The sequence below is a fragment of the Ambystoma mexicanum genome, chromosome 1p, assembly GCF_040938575.1.
Source record: "Ambystoma mexicanum isolate Mex_15411 chromosome 1p, UKY_AmexF1_1, whole genome shotgun sequence".
NCBI classification, from domain to species: Eukaryota; Metazoa; Chordata; class Amphibia; order Caudata; family Ambystomatidae; genus Ambystoma; species Ambystoma mexicanum.
Genome location: NC_090921.1, coordinates 1,413,342,256 through 1,413,362,483, shown reverse-complemented (window position 1 = coordinate 1,413,362,483; position 20,228 = coordinate 1,413,342,256).

Genomic DNA, 20,228 nt, shown 5'->3' with positions numbered 1-20,228 from the left:
CTCCACCCCCGCTCATGCCCCGTGTCTCCCTCCTGTACCCCCCGCCCCCCGCTCATGCCCCGTGTCTCCCTCCTGTACCCCCCAACCCCCGCTCATGCCCTGTGTCTCCTTCCTGTACCCCCACCCCCCGCTCATGCCCCATGTCTCCCTCCTGTCCCCCCACCACCTGCTCATGCCTCGTGTCTCCCCTGTTCACCCCCACCCCCCACTCATGCCCCTTGTATCCCCTGTCCTGCCCACCCCCTGCTCATGCCCCGTGTCTTCCCTGCTCCCCCACCCCCCGCTCATGCATCGTGTCTCCGTCGTGTACCCCCATCCCCCGCTCATGCCCCGTGTCTCTCTCCCTCATATACCCCCCACCCCCCGCTCATGCCCCATGTCCCCCCCACCCTCCGCTCATGCACGTGTTTCCCCTGTTCACCCCACCCCCCGCTCATGCCCCGTGTCTCCCTTCTTTCCCCCCACCCCCGCTCATGCCCCATGTCTCCCTTCTTTCCACCCCCCTCCCCTGCTCATGCCCCGTGTCTCCCTTCTTTACCCCCCACCCCCGCTCATGCCCCGTGTCTCCCTTCTTCCCTCCACCCCCGCTCATGCCCCGTGTCTCCCTTCTTTCCCCCGCTCATGCCCCGTGTCTCCCTTCCCCCCCACCCCCCGCTCATGCCCCGTTTCTCCCTTCATTCCCCCCCACCCCCCGCTCATGCCCCGTGTCTCCCTTCTTTCCCCCCCACCCCCTGCTCATGCCCCATGTCTCCCCTCTTTCGCCCCACCCCCTGCTCATGCCCCGTGTCTCCCTTCTCCCCCCCACCCACCGCTCATGCCCCGTGTCTCCCTTCTTCCCCCCCACCCCACGCTCATGCCCCGTGTCTCCCTTCTTTCCCCCCACCCCCCGCCATGCCCCGTGTCTCCTTTCTTTCCCCCCACCCCCCGCTCATGCCCCATGTCTCTCTTCTTTCCTCCGCACCCCCCGCTCATGCCCCATGTCTCCCTTCTTTCCCCCCACCCCGCGCTCATGCTCCGTGTCTCCCTTCTTTCCCCCCCACCCCCTGCTCATGCCCCGTGTCTCCCTTCTTTCCCCCCACCCCCGGCTCATGCCCCGTGTCTCCCTTCTTTCCCCCCCACCCCCGCTCATGCCCCGTGTCTCCCTTCTTTACCCTCTCCACCCCTGCTCATGCCCCATGTCTCCCTTCTTTCCCCCTCCACCGCCGCTCATGCCCCGTGTCTCCCTCCTGTACCCCCCACCCCCCGCTCATGCCCCGTGTCTCCCTCCTGTACCCCCCAACCCCCGCTCATGCCCTGTGTCTCCTTCCTGTACCCCCAGCCCCCGCTCATGCCCTGTGTCTCCCTCCTGTCCCCCCACCACCTGCTCATGCCCCGTGTCTCCCCTGTTCACCCCCACCCCCCACTCATGCCCCTTGTATCCCCTGTCCTGCCCACCCCCTGCTCATGCCCCGTGTCTTCCCTGCTCCCCCACCCCCCGCTCATGCATCGTGTCTCCCTCGTGTACCCCCCATCCCCCGCTCATGCCTCGTGTCTCTCTCCCTCGTATACCCCCCCACCCCCCGCTCATGCCCGTGTTTCCCCTGTTCACCCCCACCCCCCGCTCATGCCCCGTGTCTCCCTTCTTCCCCCCACCCCTGCTCATGCCCCGTGTCTCCCTTCTTTCCACCCCCCTCCCCTGCTCATGCCCCGTGTCGCCCTTCTTTACCCCCCACCCCCGCTCATTCCCCGTGTCTCCTTCCTGTACCCCCAGCCCCCGCTCATGCCCCATGTCTCCCTCCTGTCCCCCCACCACCTGCTCATGCCCCGTGTCTCCCCTGTTCACCTCCACCCCCCACTCATGCCCCTTGTATCCCCTGTCCTGCCCACCCCCTGCTCATGCCCCGTGTCTTCCCTGCTCCCCCCACCCCCCGCTCATGCATCGTGTCTCCCTCGTGTACCCCCATCCCCCGCTCATGCCCCGTGTCTCTCTCCCTCATATACCCCCCACCCCCCGCTCATGCCCCATGTCCCCCCCACCCTCCGCTCATGCACGTGTTTCCCCTGTTCACCCCACCCCCTGCTCATGCCCCGTGTCTCCCTTCTTTCCCCCCACCCCCGCTCATGCCCCATGTCTCCCTTCTTTCCACCCCCCTCCCCTGCTCATGCCCCGTGTCTCCCTTCTTTACCCCCCACCCCCGCTCATGCCCCGTGTCTCCCTTCTTCCCTCCACCCCCGCTCATGCCCCGTGTCTCCCTTCTTTCCCCCGCTCATGCCCCGTGTCTCCCTTCCCCCCCACCCCCCGCTCATGCCCCGTTTCTCCCTTCTTTCCCCCCCACCCCCCGCTCATGCCCCGTGTCTCCCTTCTTTCCCCCCCACCCCCTGCTCATGCCCCATGTCTCCCCTCTTTCGCCCCACCCCCTGCTCATGCCCCGTGTCTCCCTTCTCCCCCCCACCCACCGCTCATGCCCCGTGTCTCCCTTCTTCCCCCCCCACCCCACGCTCATGCCCCGTGTCTCCCTTCTTTCCCCCCACCCCCCGCCATGCCCCGTGTCTCCTTTCTTTCCCCCCACCCCCCGCTCATGCCCCATGTCTCTCTTCTTTCCTCCGCACCCCCCGCTCATGCCCCATGTCTCCCTTCTTTCCCCCCACCCCGCGCTCATGCTCCGTGTCTCCCTTCTTTCCCCCCCACCCCCTGCTCATGCCCCGTGTCTCCCTTCTTTCCCCCCACCCCCGGCTCATGCCCCGTGTCTCCCTTCTTTCCCCCCACCCCCGCTCATGCCCCGTGTCTCCCTTCTTTACCCTCTCCACCCCCGCTCATGCCCCATGTCTCCCTTCTTTCCCCCTCCACCGCCGCTCATGCCCCGTGTCTCCCTCCTGTACCCCCCACCCCCCGCTCATGCCCCGTGTCTCCCTCCTGTACCCCCCAACCCCCGCTCATGCCCTGTGTCTCCTTCCTGTACCCCCAGCCCCCGCTCATGCCCCATGTCTCCCTCCTGTCCCCCCACCACCTGCTCATGCCCCGTGTCTCCCCTGTTCACCCCCACCCCCCACTCATGCCCCTTGTATCCCCTGTCCTGCCCACCCCCTGCTCATGCCCCGTGTCTTCCCTGCTCCCCCACCCCCCGCTCATGCATCGTGTCTCCCTCGTGTACCCCCCATCCCCCGCTCATGCCTCGTGTCTCTCTCCCTCGTATACCCCCCCACCCCCCGCTCATGCCCGTGTTTCCCCTGTTCACCCCCACCCCCCGCTCATGCCCCGTGTCTCCCTTCTTCCCCCCACCCCCGCTCATGCCCCGTGTCTCCCTTCTTTCCACCCCCCTCCCCTGCTCATGCCCCGTGTCGCCCTTCTTTACCCCCCACCCCCGCTCATTCCCCGTGTCTCCTTCCTGTACCCCCAGCCCCCGCTCATGCCCCATGTCTCCCTCCTGTCCCCCCACCACCTGCTCATGCCCCGTGTCTCCCCTGTTCACCCCCACCCCCCACTCATGCCCCTTGTATCCTCTGTCCTGCCCACCCCCTGCTCATGCCCCGTGTCTTCCCTGCTCCCCCCACCCCCCGCTCATGCATCATGTCTCCCTCGTGTACCCCCCATCCCCGCTCATGCCTCGTGTCTCTCTCCCTCGTATACCCCCCCACCCTCCGCTCATGCACGTGTTTCCCCTGTTCACCCCCACCCCCCGCTCATGCCCCGTGTCTCCCTTCTTTCCCCTCACCCCCGCTCATGCCCCGTGTCTCCCTTCTTTCCACCCCCCTCCCCTGCTCATGCCCCGTGTCGCCCTTCTTTACCCCCCACCCCCGCTCATGCCCCGTGTCTCCCTTCTTCCCTCCATCCCCACTTATGCCCTGTGTATCCCTTATTTCCCCCCCACCCCCGCTCATGCCCCGTGTCTCCCTTCTTTCCCCCACCCCCTGCTCATGCCCCGTGTCTCCCTTCTTCCCCCCCACCCCCCGCTCATGCCCCATGACTCCCTTCTTCCCCCCAACCCCACTCATGCCCCGTGTCTCCCTTCTTTCCCCCCCACCCCCCGCTCATGCCCCGTGTCTCTCTCCTGTACCCCCAACCCCTGCTCATGCCCTGTGTCTCCTTCCTGTACCCCCACCTCCCGCTCATGCCCCATGTCTCCCTCCTGTCCCCCCACCACCTGCTCATGCCCCGTGTCTCCCCTGTTCACCCCTACCCCCCACTCATGCCCCGTGTATCCCCTGGCCCGCCCACCCCCTGCTCAAGCCCCGTGTCTTCCCTGCTCCCCCCACCCCCTGCTCATGCCCCGTGTCTCCCTTCTTTCGCCCCACCCACCCACTCTTGCACCCTGTCTGCCCTGCTCCCCCCACCCCGCGCTCATGCCCCGTGTCTCCCTCCTGTACCCCCACCCCCCGCTCATGCCCCGTGTCTCCCTCGTGTTGCCCCCACCCCCCACTCATGCCCCGTGTCTCCCTCGTGTTACCCCCAACCCCCGCTTAGGCCCCATGTCTTCCCTGTTCCCCCCACCCCTGCTCATGCCCTGTGTCTCCCTCGTGTTACCCCCCACCCCCGTTCATGCCCCGTTTCTCCCTCCTGTTCCACCCAACCCCGCTCATGCCCCGTGTCTCCCTCGTGTACCCCCCACCCCCGCTCATGCCCTGTGTCTCTCTCCCTTGTGTACCCCCCACTCCCCGCTCATGCCCTGTGTCCCCCCCACTCATGCCCTGTGTCTCCCCTGTTCACCCCCCACCCCCTGCTCATGCTCCGTGTCTGTCTCCCTCCTTTTCCACCCGCTCATGGCCCGTGTTCCCCTGTTCACCCCACCCCCCGCTCATGCTCCGTGTCTCCCTTCTTTCCCCCCCACCCCCGCTCATGCCCCGTGTCTCCCTTCTTTCCAGCCCCTCACCCCCGCTCATGCCCCATGTCACCCTTCTTTCCCCCCCACCCCCGCTCATGCCCCGTGTCTCCCTTCTTCCCCCCACCCCCGCTCATGCCCCGTGTCTCCCTTCTTCCCCCCCACCCCTGCTCATGCTCTGTGTCTCCCTTCTTTCCCCCCACCCCCTGCTCATGCCCGTGTCTCCCTTCTTCCCCCCCACCCCCCTCTCATGCCCTGTGTCTGCCCTGTTCACCCCCACCCCCCGCTCATGCCCCGTGTCTCCCCTGTTCCCCCTCCACCCCCGCTCATGTCCCGTGTCTCCCTTCTTCCCCCCCCACCTCCCCACTCATGACCCATGTCTGCCATGTTCCCCCCACCCCCGCACATACCCCGTGTCTGCCCTGTTCCCCCCACCCCCGCTCATGCATCATGTCTCCCTCATGTTATCCCCCACCCCCGTTCATGCCCCGTGTCTCCCGCCTGTTCCCCGCACCCCCGCTCATGCCCCGTGTCTCCCTTCTTCCCCCCACCCCCGCTCATGCCCCGTGTCTCCCTTCTTCCCCCCCACCCCTGCTCATGCTCTGTGTCTCCCTTCTTTCCCCCCACCCCCTGCTCATGCCCGTGTCTCCCTTCTTCCCCCCACCCCCCTCTCATGCCCTGTGTCTGCCCTGTTCACCCCCACCCCCCGCTCATGCCCCGTGTCTCCCCTGTTCCCCCTCCACCCCCGCTCATGTCCCGTGTCTCCCTTCTTCCCCCCCCACCTCCCCACTCATGACCCATGTCTGCCATGTTCCCCCCACCCCCGCACATACCCCGTGTCTCCCTTCTCCCCCCACCCCCCGCTCATGCCCTGTGTCACCCTTCTTTCCCCCCACCCCGCGCTCATGCCCCGTGTCTCCCTTCTTTCCCCCCCACCCCCTGCTCATGCCCCGTGTCTCCCTTCTTCCCCCCCACCCCCAGCTCATGCCCCGTGTCTCCCTTCTTTCCCCCCCACCCCCCGCTCATGCCCCGTGTCTCCCTTCTTTCCCCCCACCCCCTGCTCATGCCCCGTGTCTCCCTTCTTTACCCTCCCCACCCCCCGCTCATGCTCCGTGTCTCCCTTCTTTCCCCCTCCACCCCCCACTCATGCCCCGTGTCTCCCTACTGTACCCCCCACCCCCCGGTCATGCTCCGTGTCTCCCTCCTGTACCCCCCAAACCCCCGCTCATGCCCCGTGTCTCCTTCTGTACCCCCCACCCCCCGCTCATGCCCCGTGTCTCCCTCCTGTCCCCCCACCCCCTGCTCATGCCCGTGTCTCCCCTGTTCACCCCCACCCCCGCTCATGCCCCGTGTCTCCCCTGTATCCCCACGCCCCGCTCGTGCCCTGTGTCTTCCCTGCCCCCTCCACCCCCCGCTCATGCCCCGTGTCTCCCTTCTTTCCCCCCACCTTCCCAATCATGCCCCGTGTCTGCCCTGCTCCCCCCACCCCCCGCTCATGCCCCGTGTCTCCCTCGTGTTACCCCTCACCCACGCTCATGCCCCGTGTCTGCCCTGTTCCCCCCACCCCCGCTCATGCCCCGTGTCTCTCTCCTGTACCCCCCACCCCCCGCTCATGCCCCGTGTCTGCCCTGTTCCCCCCACCCCCGCTCATGCCTCATGTCTCCCTCGTGTTATCCCCCACCCCCGTTCATGCCCCATGTCTCAATCCTCTTCCCCCCACCCCTGCTCATGCCCCGTGTCTACCTCGTGTACCCCCCACCCCCCTCTCATGCCCCGTGTCTCTCTCCCTCGTATACCCCCCACCCCCCGCACATGCCCCGTGTCCCCCCCACCCTCTGCTCATGCCCGTGTTTCCCCTGTTCACCCCCACCCCCCGCTCATGCCCCGTGTCTCCCTTCTCCCCCACCCCCCTGCTCATGCCCCATGTCTCCCTTCTTCCCCCCACCCCCGCTTATGCCCTGTGTATCCCTTATGTCCCCCCCACCCCCACCCATGCCCCATGTCTCCCTTCTTCCCCCCCACCCCCCGCTCATACCCTGTGTCTCCCTTCTTTCCCCCCACCCCCCGCTCGTGCCCGTGTCTCCCTTCTTCCCCCCCACCCCCGCTCATGCCCCGTGTCTCCCTTTTTTCCCCCCACCCCTGCTCATGCCCCCTGTCTCCCTTCTTCCCCCCCACCCCCCGCTTATGCCCCATGTCTCCCTTCTCCCCACCCCACCCCCCACTCATGTCCCGTGTCTCCCTTCTCCCCCCCCACCCCCCGCTCATTCCCCGTGTCTCCCTTCTTTCCCCCTCACCCCACGCTCATACCCCGTGTCTCCCTTCTTTCCCCCCACCCCCCGCTCATGCCCCGTGTCTCCCTTCTTTCCCCTGCACCCCCCGCTCATGCCCCGTGTCTCCCTTCTTTCCCCCGCTCATGCCCCGTGTCTCCCTTCCCCTCCACTCCCCGCTCATGCCCCGTTTCTCCCTTCTTTCCCCCCACCCCCCACTCATGCCCCGTGTCTCCCTTCTTTCCCCCTCACCCCCTGCTCATGCCCCATGTCTCCCCTCTTTCCCCCACCCCCTGCTCATGCCCCGTGTCTCCCTTCTCCCCCCCCACCCAACGCTCATGCCCCGTGTCTCCCTTCTTTCCCCCCACCCCACGCTCATGCCCCGTGTCTCCCTTCTTTCCCCCCACCCCCCGCTCATGCCCTGTGTCTCCTTTCTTTCCCCCACCTCCCGCTGATGCCCCATGTCTCTCTTCTTTCCTCCGCACCCCCCGCTCATGCCCCATGTCTCCCTTCTTTCCCCCCACCCCGCGCTCATGCTCCATGTCTCCCTTCTTTCCCCCCCACCCCCTGCTCATGCCCCGTGTCTCCCTTCTTTCCCCCCCACCCCCGGCTCATGCCCCATGTCTCCCTTCTTTCCCCCCCACCCCCCGCTCATGCCCCGTGTCTCCCTTCTTTACCCTCTCCACCCCAGCTCATGCCCCGTGTCTCCCTTCTTTCCCCCTCCACCCCCGCTCATGCCCCGTGTCTCCCTCCTGTACCCCCCGCCCCCCGCTCATGCCCTGTGTCTCCTTCCTGTACCCCCCAACCCCCGCTCATGCCCTGTGTCTCCTTCCTGTACCCCCACCCCCCGCTTATGCCCCATGTCTCCCTCCTGTCCCCCCAACACCTGCTCATGCCCCGTGTCTCCCCTGTTCACCCCCACCCTCCACTCATGCCCCTTGTATCCCCTGTCCTGCCCACCCCCTGCTCATGCCCCGTGTCTTCCCTGCTCCCCCACCCCCCGCTCATGCATTGTGTCTCCCTCATGTACCCCCCATCCCCCGCTCATGCCCCGTGTCTCTCTCCCTCATATACCCCCCACCCCCCGCTCATGCCCCATGTCCCCCCCACCCTCCGCTCATGCACGTGTTTCCCCTGTTCACCCCACCCCCCGCTCATGCCCCGTGTCTCCCTTCTTTCCCCCCACCCCCGCTCATGCCCCATGTCTCCCTTCTTTCCACCCCCCTCCCCTGCTCATGCCCCGTGTCTCCCTTCTTTACCCCCCACCCCCGCTCATGCCCCGTGTCTCCCTTCTTCCCTCCACCCCCGCTCATGCCCGTGTCTCCCTTCTTTCCCCCGCTCATGCCCCGTGTCTCCCTTCCCCCCGACCCCCTGCTCATGCCCCGTTTCTCCCTTCTTTCCCCCCCACCCCCCGCTCATGCCCCGTGTCTCCCTTCTTTCCCCCCCACCCCCTGCTCATGCCCCATGTCTCCCCTCTTTCGCCCCACCCCCTGCTCATGCCCCGTGTCTCCCTTCTCCCCCCCACCCACCGCTCATGCCCCGTGTCTCCCTTCTTCCCCCCACCCCACGCTCATGCCCCGTGTCTCCCTTCTTTCCCACCACCCCCCCGCCATGCCCCGTGTCTCCTTTCTTTCCCCCCACCCCCCGCTCATGCCCCATGTCTCTCTTCTTTCCTCCGCACCCCCCGCTCATGCCCCATGTCTCCCTTCTTTCCCCCCACCCCGCGCTCATGCTCCGTGTCTCCCTTCTTTCCCCCCCACCCCCGCTCATGCCCCGTGTCTCCCTTCTTTACCCTCTCCACCCCCGCTCATGCCCCATGTCTCCCTTCTTTCCCCCTCCACCCCCGCTCATGCCCCGTGTCTCCCTCCTGTACCCCCCACCCCCCGCTCATGCCCCGTGTCTCCCTCCTGTACCCCCCAACCCCCGCTCATGCCCTGTGTCTCCTTCCTGTACCCCCAGCCCCCGCTCATGCCCCATGTCTCCATCCTGTCCCCCCTCCACCTGCTCATGCCCCGTGTCTCCCCTGTTCACCCCCACCCCCCACTCATGCCCCTTGTATCCCCTGTCCTGCCCACCCCCTGCTCATGCCCCGTGTCTTCCCTGCTCCCCCCACCCCCCGCTCATGCATCGTGTCTCCCTCGTGTACCCCCCATCCCCCGCTCATGCCTCGTGTCTCTCTCCCTCGTATACCCCCCCACCCCCCGCTCATGCCCCGTGTCCCCCCCACCCTCCGCTCATGCACGTGTTTCCCCTGTTCACCCCCACCCCCCGCTCATGCCCCGTGTCTCCCTTCTTTCCCCCCACCCCCGCTCATGCCCCGTGTCTCCCTTCTTTCCACCCCCCTCCCCTGCTCATGCCCCGTGTCGCCCTTCTTTACCCCCCACCCCCGCTCATGCCCCGTGTCTCCCTTCTTCCCTCCACCCCCACTTATGCCCTGTGTATCCCTTATTTCCCCCCCACCCCCGCTCATGCCCCGTGTCTCCCTTCTTTCCCCCACCCCCTGCTCATGCCCCGTGTCTCCCTTCTTCCCCCCCACCCCCCGCTCATGCCCCATGACTCCCTTCTTCCCCCCCCAACCCCACTCATGCCCCGTGTCTCCCTTCTTTCCCCCCCACCCCCCGCTCATGCCCCGTGTCTCCCTCCTGTACCCCCAACCCCTGCTCATGCCCTGTGTCTCCTTCCTGTACCCCCACCTCCCGCTCATGCCCCATGTCTCCCTCCTGTCCCCCCACCACCTGCTCATGCCCCGTGTCTCCCCTGTTCACCCCTACCCCCCACTCATGCCCCGTGTATCCCCTGGCCCGCCCACCCCCTGCTCAAGCCCTGTGTCTTCCCTGCTCCCCCCACCCCCTGCTCATGCCCCGTGTCTCCCTTCTTTCCCCCCACCCACCCACTCTTGCACCCTGTCTGCCCTGCTCCCCCCACCCCGCGCTCATGCCCCGTGTCTCCCTCCTGTACCCCCACCCCCCGCTCATGCCCCGTGTCTCCCTCGTGTTGCCCCCACGCCCCACTCATGCCCCGTGTCTCCCTCGTGTTACCCCCAACCCCCGCTCATGCCCCATGTCTTCCCTGTTCCACCCACCCCCCGCTCATGCCCCATGTCTCCCTCGTGTACCCCTCACCCCCGCTCATGCCCTGTGTCTCTCTCCCTTCTGTACCCCCCACTCCCCGCTCATGCCCTGTGTCCCCCCCACTCATGCCCTGTGTCTCCCCTGTTCACCCCCCACCCCCTGCTCATGCTGCGTGTCTGTCTCCCTCCTTTTCCACCCGCTCATGGCCTGTGTTCCCATGTTCACGCCACCCCCCGCTCATGCTCCGTGTCTCCCTTCTTTCCCCCCCACCCCCGCTCATGCCCCGTGTCTCCCTTCTTTCCAGCCCCCCACCCCCGCTCATGCCTCATGTCACCCTTCTTTCCCCCCACCCCCCGCTCATGCCCCGTGTCTCCCTTCTTCCCCCCCACCCCCTGCTTATGCCCCGTGTATCCCTTATTCCCCCACCCCCGCTCATGCCCCGTGTCTCCCTTCTTCCCCCCCACCCCTGCTCATGCTCTGTGTCTCCCTTCTTTCCCCCCACCCCCTGCTCATGCCCGTGTCTCCCTTCTTTCCCCTCCACCTCCGCTCATGCCCCGTGTCTCCCTTCTTCCCCCCCACCCCCCTCTCATGCCCTGTGTCTGCCCTGTTCACCCCCACCCCCCGCTCATGCCCCGTGTCTCCCCTGTTCCCCCTCCACCCCCGCTCATGTCCCGTGTCTCCCTTCTTCCCCCCCACCTCCCCACTCATGACCCATGTCTGCCATGTTCCCCCCACCCCCGCACATACCCCGTGTCTGCCCTGTTCCCCCCACCCCCGCTCATGCATCATGTCTCCCTCATGTTATCCCCCACCCCCGTTCATGCCCCGTGTCTCCCGCCTGTTCCCCGCACCCCCGCTCATGCCCCGTGTCTCCCTCGTGTACCCCCCACCCCCGCTCATGCCCCGTGTCCCTCTCCCTCGTATACCCCCACCCCCCGCTCATGCCCCGTGTCCCCCCCACCCTCCGCTCATGCACGTGTTTCCCCTGTTCACCCCCACCCCCCGCTCATGCCCCGTGTCTCCCTTCTTTCCCCCCCACCCCCGCTCATGCCCCGTGTCTCCCTTCTTACCACCCCCCACCCCTGCTCATGCCCCGTGTCTCCCTTCTTTACCCCCCACCCCCGCTCATGCCCCGTGTCTCCCTTCTTCCCCCCCGCTTATGCCCCGTGTATCCCTTATTTCCCCCCCACCCCCACTCATGCCCCATGTATCCCTTCTTCCCCCCCAACCCCCCACTCATGCCCTGTGTCTCCCTTCTTTCCCCCCATCCCCCGCTCATGCCCGTGTCTCCCTTCTTTCCCCCCCACCCCCGCTCATGCCCCGTGTCTCCCTTCTTTCCCCCCACCCCCTGCTCATGCCCTGTGTCTCCCTTCTTCCCCCCACCCCCCGCTCATGCCCCATGTCTCCCTTCTTCCCCCCCACCCCCCACTCATGCCCTGTGTCTCCCTTCTTTCCCCCCCACCCCCCGCTCATGCCCCCGTGTCTCCCTTCTTTCCACCCCCCAGCCCTGCTCATGCCCCGTGTCTCCCTTCTTTACCCCCACCCCCGCTCATGCCCCATGTCTCCCTTCTTCCCCCCACCCCCGCTTATGCCCTGTGTCTCCCTTCTTCCCCCCCAACCCCCCGCTCATGCCCTGTGTCTCCCTTCTTTCCCTCCACCCCCCGCTCATGCCCGTGTCTCCCTTCTTTCCCCCCCACCCCTGCTCATGCCCCGTATCTCCCTTCTTCCCCCCATCACCCGCTCATGCCCCGTATCTCCCTTCTTCCCCCCATCACCCGCTCATGCCCCATTTCTCCCTTCTTCCCCCCCACCCCCCACTCATGCCCCGTGTCTCCCTTCTTTCCCCCACACCCCCTGCTCATGCCCCGTGTCTCCCTTCTTTCACCCCCACCCCCGCTCATGCCCCATGTCTCCCTTCTTTCCCCAGCACCCCCCGCTCATGCCCTGTGTCTCCCTTCTCCCCCAACCCCCGCTCATGCCCCGTGTCTCCCTTCTTTCCCCCCGACCCCCCGCTCATGCCCCGTCTCTACCTTCTTTCCCCGGCTCATGCCCCGTGTCTCCCTTCTCCCCCCAACCCCCGCTCATGCCCCGTGTCTCCCTTCTTTCCCCCCCACCCCCCGCTCATGCCCCGTGTCTCCCCTCTTCCCCCCCACCCCCCGCTCATGCCGCGTGTCTCCGTTCTTCCCCCCAACCCCCGCTCATGCCCCATGTCTCCCTTCTTTCCCTCCACCCCACACCCATGCCCCATGTCTCCCTTCTTCCCCCCACCCCCCGCTCATGCCCCGTGTCTCCCTTCTTTCCCCCCACCCCCCGCTCATGCCCCGTGTCTCCCCTCTTCCCCCCCACCCCCTGCTCATGCCCCGTGTCTCCGTTCTTCCCCCACCCCCCGCTCATTCCCCGTGTCTCCGTTCTTCCCCCCCAACACCCGCTCATGCCCCGTGTCTCCCTTCTTTCCCTCCACCCCACACCCATGCCCCATGTCTCCCTTCTTCCCCCCACCCCCCACTCATGCCCCGTGTCTGTCCTGCTCCCCCACCCCCTGCCCATGCCCTGTGTCTCCCTTCTTTCCCCCGCACCCCCCGCTCATGTCCCATGTCTCCCTTCTTTCCCCCGCTCATGCCCTGTGTCTCCCTTCTCCCCCCACCCCCTGCTCATGCCCCGTGTCTCCCTTCTTTCCCCCCCACTCCACGCTAATGCCCCGTGTCTCCCTTCTTTCCCCCCCACCCCCGGCTCATGCCCCATGTCTCCCTTCTTCCCCCCCGCCCCCGCTAATGCACCGTGTCTCCCTTCTTTCCCCCCACCCCACGCTCATGCCCCGTGTCTCCCTTCTTTCCCCCACACCCCCGCTCATGCCCCGTGTCTCCCTTCTTTACCCTCCCCACCCCCGCCCATGCCCCGTGTCTCCCTTCTTTCACTCTCCACCACCCGCTCATGCCCCGTGTCTCCCTCCTGTACCCCCCACCCCCCGCTCCCGCTCATGCCCCGTGTCTCCCTCCTGTACCCCCCAACCCCCGCTCATGCCCCGTGTCTTCTTCCTGTACCCCCCACTCATGCCCCGTGTCTCCCTCCTGTCCCCCCACCCCCTGCCCCGTGTCTCCCCTGTTCACCCCCACCCCCGCTCATGCTCCGTGTCTCCCCTGTCCCCCCCCACCCCCCCGCTCATGCCCCGTGTCTTCCCTGCTCCCCCCAACCCCCGCCCGCTCATGCCCCGTGTCTCCCTCCTGTCCCCCCAACCCCATGCTCATGCCCCGTGTCTCCCCTGTTCACCCCCATCCCCGCTCATGCCCCGTGTCTCCCTTCTTTCCTCCCAGCCTCCCACTCATGCCCCATGTCTGCCCTGCTCCCCCCACCCCCCGCCCATGCCCCGTGTCTCCCTTCTTTCCCCCGCACCCCTCGCTCATGCCCCATTTCTTCCTTCTTTCCCCCGCTCATGCCCCGTGTCTCCCTTCTCCCCCCACCCCCTGCTCATGCCCCGTGTCTCCCTTCTTTCCCCCCCACCCCGCGCTCATGCCCCTTGTCTCCCGTCTTTCCCCCACCCCCCGCTCATGCCCCGTGTCTCCCTTCTTTCCCCCCACCCTCCCACTCATGCACCCTGTCTGCCCTGCTCCCCCCACCCCCCGTTCATGCCCCGTGTCTCCCTCCTGTACCCCCACCCCCCGCTCATGCCCTATGTCTCCCTCGTGTTCCCCCCACCCCCCACTCATGCCCCGTGTCTCCCTCGTGTTACCCCCAACCCCCGCTCATGCCCCATGTCTGCCCTGTTCCCCCCACCCCTGCTCATGCCCCGTGTCTCCCTCGTGTTACCGCCCACCCCCGTTCATGCCCCGTGTCTCCCTCCTGTTCCACCCACCCCCGCTCATGCCCCGTGTCTCCCTCGTGTACCCCCCACCCCCCGCTCATGCCCCGTGTCTCTCTCCCTTGTGTACCCCCCAGCCCCCGCTCATGCCCTGTGTCCCCCCCACTCATGCCCTGTGTCTCCCCTGTTCACCCCCCACCCCCTGCTCATGCTCCGTGTCTGTCTCCCTCCTTTTCCACCTGCTCATTGCCCGTGTTCGCGTGTTCACGCCACCCACCCGCTCAAGCTTCGTGTCTCCCTTCTTTCTTTCCCCCCACCCCGCTCATGCCCCGTGTTTCCCTTCTTTCCCCCCCCTCGCTCATGCCCCATGTCTCCCTTCTTTCCCCCCACCCCCCGCTCATGCCCCGTGTCTCCCTTCTTCCCCCCACCCCCTGCTTATGCCCCGTGTATCCCTTATTTCCCCCACCCCCGCTCATGCCCCGTATCTCCCTTCTTCCCCCCCACCCCCCGCTCATGCTCTGTGTCTCCCCTCTTTCCCCCCACCCCCTGCTCATGCCCGTGTCTCCCTTCTTTCCCCTCCACCTCCCGCTCATGCCCCGTGTCTCCCTTCTTTCCCCCCAACCCCCTGCTCATGCCCCGTGTCTCCCCTGTTCCCCCTCCACCCCAGCTCATGTCCCGTGTCCCCCTTCTTCCCCCCCACCTCCCCACTCATGACACATGTCTGCCCTGTTCCCCCCACCCCCCGCACATGCCCCGCGTCTCCCTCCTGTACCCCCCTCCCCCCGCTCATGCCCCATGTCTCCCTCGTGTTCCCCCCACCCCCCGCTCATGCCCCGTGTCTCCCTCGTGTTACCACCCACCCCCGTTCATGCCCCGTGTCTGCCCTGTTCCCCCCACCCCCGCTCATGCCCCGTGTCTTCCTCCTGTACCCCCAACCCCCCGCTCATGCCCCGTGTCTGCCCTGTTCCCCCCACCCCCGTTCATGCCCCGTGTCTCCCTCCTGTTCCCCCCACCCCCGCTCATGCCCCGTGTCTCCCTCGTGTACCCCCCACCCCCCGCTCATGCCACGTGTCTCTCTCCCTCGTATACCCCCCACCCCCCGCTCATGCCCCGTGTCCCCCCACCCTCCGCTCACGCACGTGTTTCCCCTGTTCACCCCCACCCCCCGCTCATGCCCTGGTCTCCCTTCTTTCCCCCCCACCCCCGCTCATGCCCCGTGTCTCCCTTCTTTCCACCCCCCACACCTGCTCATGCCCCATGTCTCCCTTCTTTACCCCCCACCCCGCTCATTCCCCGTGTCTCCCTTCTTCCCCCCACCCCCCGCTTATGGCCCGTGTATCCCTTATTTCCCCCCCACCCCCACTCATGCCCCATGTCTCCCTTCCTCCCCCCCACCCCCCGCTCATGCCCTGTGTCTCCCTTCTTTCCCCCCACCCCCCCGGTCATGCCCGTGTCTCCCTTCTTTCCCCCCCACCCCCGCTCATGCCCCATGTCTCCCTTCTTTCCCCCCGCCCCCTGCTCATGCCCCGTGTCTCCCTTCTTCCCCCCCACCCCCCGCTCATGCCCCATGTCTCCCTTCTTCCCCCCACCCCCCACTCATGCCCCGTGTCTCCCTTCTTTCCCCCACTCCACGCTCATGCCTCTTGTCTCCCTTCTTTCCCCCCCACCCCCGCTCATGCCCCATGTCTCCCTTCTTTCCCCCGCACCCCCCGCTCATGCCCCGTGTCTCCCTTCTTTCCCCCGCTCATGCCCCGTGTCTCTCATCTCCCCCCCAACCCCCGCTCATGCCCCGTGTCTCCCCTCTTCCCCCCCACCCCCCGCTCATGCCCCGTGTCTCTGTTCTTCCCCCCACCCCCGCTCATGGCCCGTGTCTCCCTTCTTCCCCCCACCCCACGCCCATGCCCCATGTCTCCCTTCTTCCCCCCCACCCCCCGCTCATGCCCCGTGTCTCCCTTCTTCCCCCCACCCCCCGCTCATGCCCCGTGTCTCCCTTCTTTCCCCCGCACCCCCACTCATGCCCTGTGTCTCCCTTCTTTCCCCCGCTCATGCCCCGTGTCTCCCTTCTCCCCCCCACCCCTGCTCAAGCCCCGTGTCTCCCTTCTTTCCCCCCCACCCTGCGCTCATGCCCCGTGTCTCCCTTCTTTCCCCCCACCCCCTGCTCATGCCCCGTGTCTCCCTTCTTTCCCCCCCACCCCTGGCTCATGCCCCCTGTCTCCCTTCTTCCCCCCCACCCCCAGCTCATGCACCGTGTCTCCCTTCTTTCCCCCCCACCCCACGCTCATGCCCCGTGTCTCCCTTCTTTCCCCCACACCCCCGCTCATGCCCCGTGTCTCCTTTCTTTACCCTCCCCACCCCCCGCTAATGCCCCGTGTCTCCCTTCTTTTCCCCTCCACCCCCCGCTCATGCCCCGTGTCTTCCTCCTGTCCCCCCACCCCCTGCCCTGTGTCTCCCCTGTTCACCCCCACCCCCGCTCATGCCCCGTGTCTCCCCTGTCCCCCCAGCCCCCGCTCATGCCCTGTGTCTTCCCTGCTCCCCCCACCCCCCGCTCATGCCCCGTGTCTCCCTCCTGTCCCCACAACCCCCTGCTCATGCCCCGTGTCTCCCCTGTTCACCCCCATCCCCTGCTCATGCCCCGTGTCTCCCTTCTTTCCCCCACCTTCCCACTCATGCCCCGTGTCTGCCCTGCTCCCCCCACCCCCCGCCCATGCCCTGTGTCTCCCTTCTTTCCCCCGCACCCCCCGCTCATGCCCCATGTCTCCCTTTTTTCCCCCGCTCATGCCCCGTGTCTCCCTTCTCCCCCCACCCCCTGCTCATGCCCCGTGTCTCCCTTCTTTCCCCCCCACCCCGCGCTCATGCCCCGTGTCTCCCTTCTTTCCCCCCACCCCCTGCTCATGCCCCGTGTCTCCCTTCTTTCCCCCCCACCCCGGCTCATGCCCCGTGTCTCCCTTCTTTACCCTCCCCACCCCCCGCTCATGCCCCGTGTCTCCCTTCTTCCCCCTCCACCCCCCGCTCATGCCCCGTGTCTCCCTCCTGTACCCCCCACACCCCGCTCATGCCCCGTGTCTCCCTCCTGTACCCCCCAACCCCCGCTCATGCCCCGTGTCTCCTTCCTGTACCCCCCACCCCCCGCTCATGCCCCGTGTCTCCCTCCTGTCCCCCCACCCCCTGCTCATGTCCCATGTCTCCCCTGTTCACCCCCACCCCCCGCTCATGCCCTGTGTCTCCCCTGTCCCCCCCAACCCCCTGCTCATGCCCCGTGTCTTCCCTGCTCCCCCACCCCCCGCTCATGCCCCATGTCTCCCTCCTGTCCCCCCAACCCCCTGCTCATGCCCCCTTTCTCCTCTGTTCACCCCCACCCCCGCTCATGCCCCGTGTCTACCTTCTTTCCCCCCACCCTCCCAATCATGCCCCGTGTCTGCCCTGCTCCCCCCACCCCCCGCTCATGCCCGTGTCTCCCTCCTGTACCCCCACCCCCCGTGTCTCCCTCGTGTTCCCCCCACCCCCCGCTTATGCCCCGTGTCTCCCTCGTGTTACCTCCAACGCCCGCTCTTGCCCCGTGTCTGCCCTGTTCCCCCCACCCCCGCACATGCCCCGTGTCTCCCTAATGTTACCCCCCACCCCCGTTCATGCCCCGTGTCTCCCTCCTGTTCCACCCACCCCCGCTCATGCCCCGTGTCTCCCTCGTGTACCCCCCCACCCCCGCTCATGCCCCGGGTCCCCCCCATCCCCGCTCATGCCCCATGTCCCCCCACCCCCCGCTCATGCCCCGTGTCTGCCCTTTTCCCCCCACCCCCCGCTCATGCCCCGTGTCTCCCTCCTGTCCCCCCACCCCCTGCTCATGTCCCATGTCTCCCCTGTTCACCCCCACCCCCCGCTCATGCCCTGTGTCTCCCCTGTCCCCCCCAACCCCCTGCTCATGCCCCGTGTCTTCCCTGCTCCCCCACCCCCCGCTCATGCCCCATGTCTCCCTCCTGTCCCCCCAACCCCCTGCTCATGCCCCCTTTCTCCTCTGTTCACCCCCACCCCCGCTCATGCCCCGTGTCTACCTTCTTTCCCCCCACCCTCCCAATCATGCCCCGTGTCTGCCCTGCTCCCCCCACCCCCCGCTCATGCCCGTGTCTCCCTCCTGTACCCCCACCCCCCGTGTCTCCCTCGTGTTCCCCCCACCCCCCGCTTATGCCCCGTGTCTCCCTCGTGTTACCTCCAACGCCCGCTCTTGCCCCGTGTCTGCCCTGTTCCCCCCACCCCCGCACATGCCCCGTGTCTCCCTAATGTTACCCCCCACCCCCGTTCATGCCCCGTGTCTCCCTCCTGTTCCACCCACCCCCGCTCATGCCCCGTGTCTCCCTCGTGTACCCCCCCACCCCCGCTCATGCCCCGGGTCCCCCCCATCCCCGCTCATGCCCCATGTCCCCCCACCCCCCGCTCATGCCCCGTGTCTGCCCTTTTCCCCCCACCCCCCGCTCATGCCCCGTGTCTCTGTCGTGCTACCCCCCACCCCCCGCTCATGCCCCGTGTCTCCCCTGTTCACCCCCAGCCCCGCACATGCTCTGTGTGTGTCTCCCTCCTTTCCCCCGCCCCCGCTCATGGCCCATGTCTACCCTGTTCACCCCCACCCCTAGCTCATGCCCTGTGTCTCCCTTCTTACCCCCACCCCGCTCATGCCCCGTGTCTCCCTTCTTTCCCCCCACCCCTGCTCATGCCCCGTTTCTCCCTTCTTTCCACCCCCCACCCCCGCTCATGCTTCGTATCTCCCTTCTTTCCCACCTCACCCCCTGCTCATGCCCCGTGTCTCCCTTCTTTATAGCCCCCCACCCCTCGCTCATGCCCCGTGTCTCCCTTCTTTCCCCCACCTCCCGCTCATGCCCCGTGTCTCCCTTCTTGCCCCCACACCTCCCGCTCATGCCCCGTGTCTCCCTTCTTTCCCTCCCCTCCTCCCGCTCATGCCCTGTGTCTCCCTTCTTTCTCCCCCCACCCCTCGCTCATGCCCCGTGTCTCCCTTCTTTCCCCCCACCTCCCGCTCATGCCCCGTGTCTCCCTTCTTGCCCCCACACCTCCCGCTCATGCCCCGTGTCTCCCTTCTTTCCCTCCCCTCCTCCCGCTCATGCCCTGTGTCTCCCTTCTTTCTCCCCCCACCCCCCGCTCATGCCCCGTGTCTCCCTTCTTTCCCCCCACCCCCGCTCATGCCCCGTGTTTCCCTTCTTTCCTCCCACCCCCCGCTCATGCCCCGTGTCTCCCTTCTTCCCCCCGCCCCCCGCTCACGCCCCGTGTCTCCCTTTTCCCCCCCACCCCCGCTCATGCCTCGTGTCTCTTTCCTGTTGCCCCCACCCCCCGCTCATGCCTCGTGTCTTCCTCCTGTTCCCCCGCGCTCAAGCCCTGTGTCTTCCTCTTGTCCCCCCTTCTATGATGCCCCTTGTTGACCTCTTGTTCCCCACACCCTTCACTGATGCCCTGTTGTGTTCTCTTTACACACTCCGCCTTCCCTTTCCATGGTGGCCATCTTGGTAAAAGATTTTCCTTCCTCCACCGGTATGCCGCAGGCATCCCGGTTTGGGAAGAAAAATCCTTTTTTTACCGCCGGGGTTCCCACTTTGAGGACCTAGGATGCTAGTGGTCTTCATCTATTGAAAAGGACGTTATGGTTACGTTGCACTAACAAAAACCTATGAAAATCAGTTAAAAAAAATGTGTTAAAGTGACATTATGGTTAAGTTGCGCTACTAAAAACCTATAAAATTCAGTGAAAAAAATCCTTGAAATTCGCCAGTTATGGTAAGCTAAGCAATCATAACTCGCGCCACCACCGTGCACTGCTAAGACTAACACCCAGGACATCAAAGATGACATCACAAATATCATTGATTACATCACTGATGACATCACATGTCTAGCCCCTTCTTTTTTTGTTCACTGCCATATCTAGGCCAGGTGAGTTTATTTACTGACAGTCAGAAACGTAACTTTCTAAAGATATTACATTTATAGATATTGCTATTCTTACATGGTCTTACAGTACTTTCCTTAGAATTTAATCGCATCTTATGATGTACATATATAGGGGTAGAAGCACGCCTGAAACACAGCAATCATTTTTGTGCGTGAATACAATCATGTAGATTATACATTTTTGCTATTCGTACTGCCTCTTGTTTGCTTACTTTACTCTCCATATATAAGCCCCATATTTGTATGCATTGTAGTCTATTTATGTTTTGTATGTATTAGTAGAATATGTAGTAAGTGATACATTATTAGCTATTTGGTACATGTTTCACAGTACGGAAATGTCTGATACAGA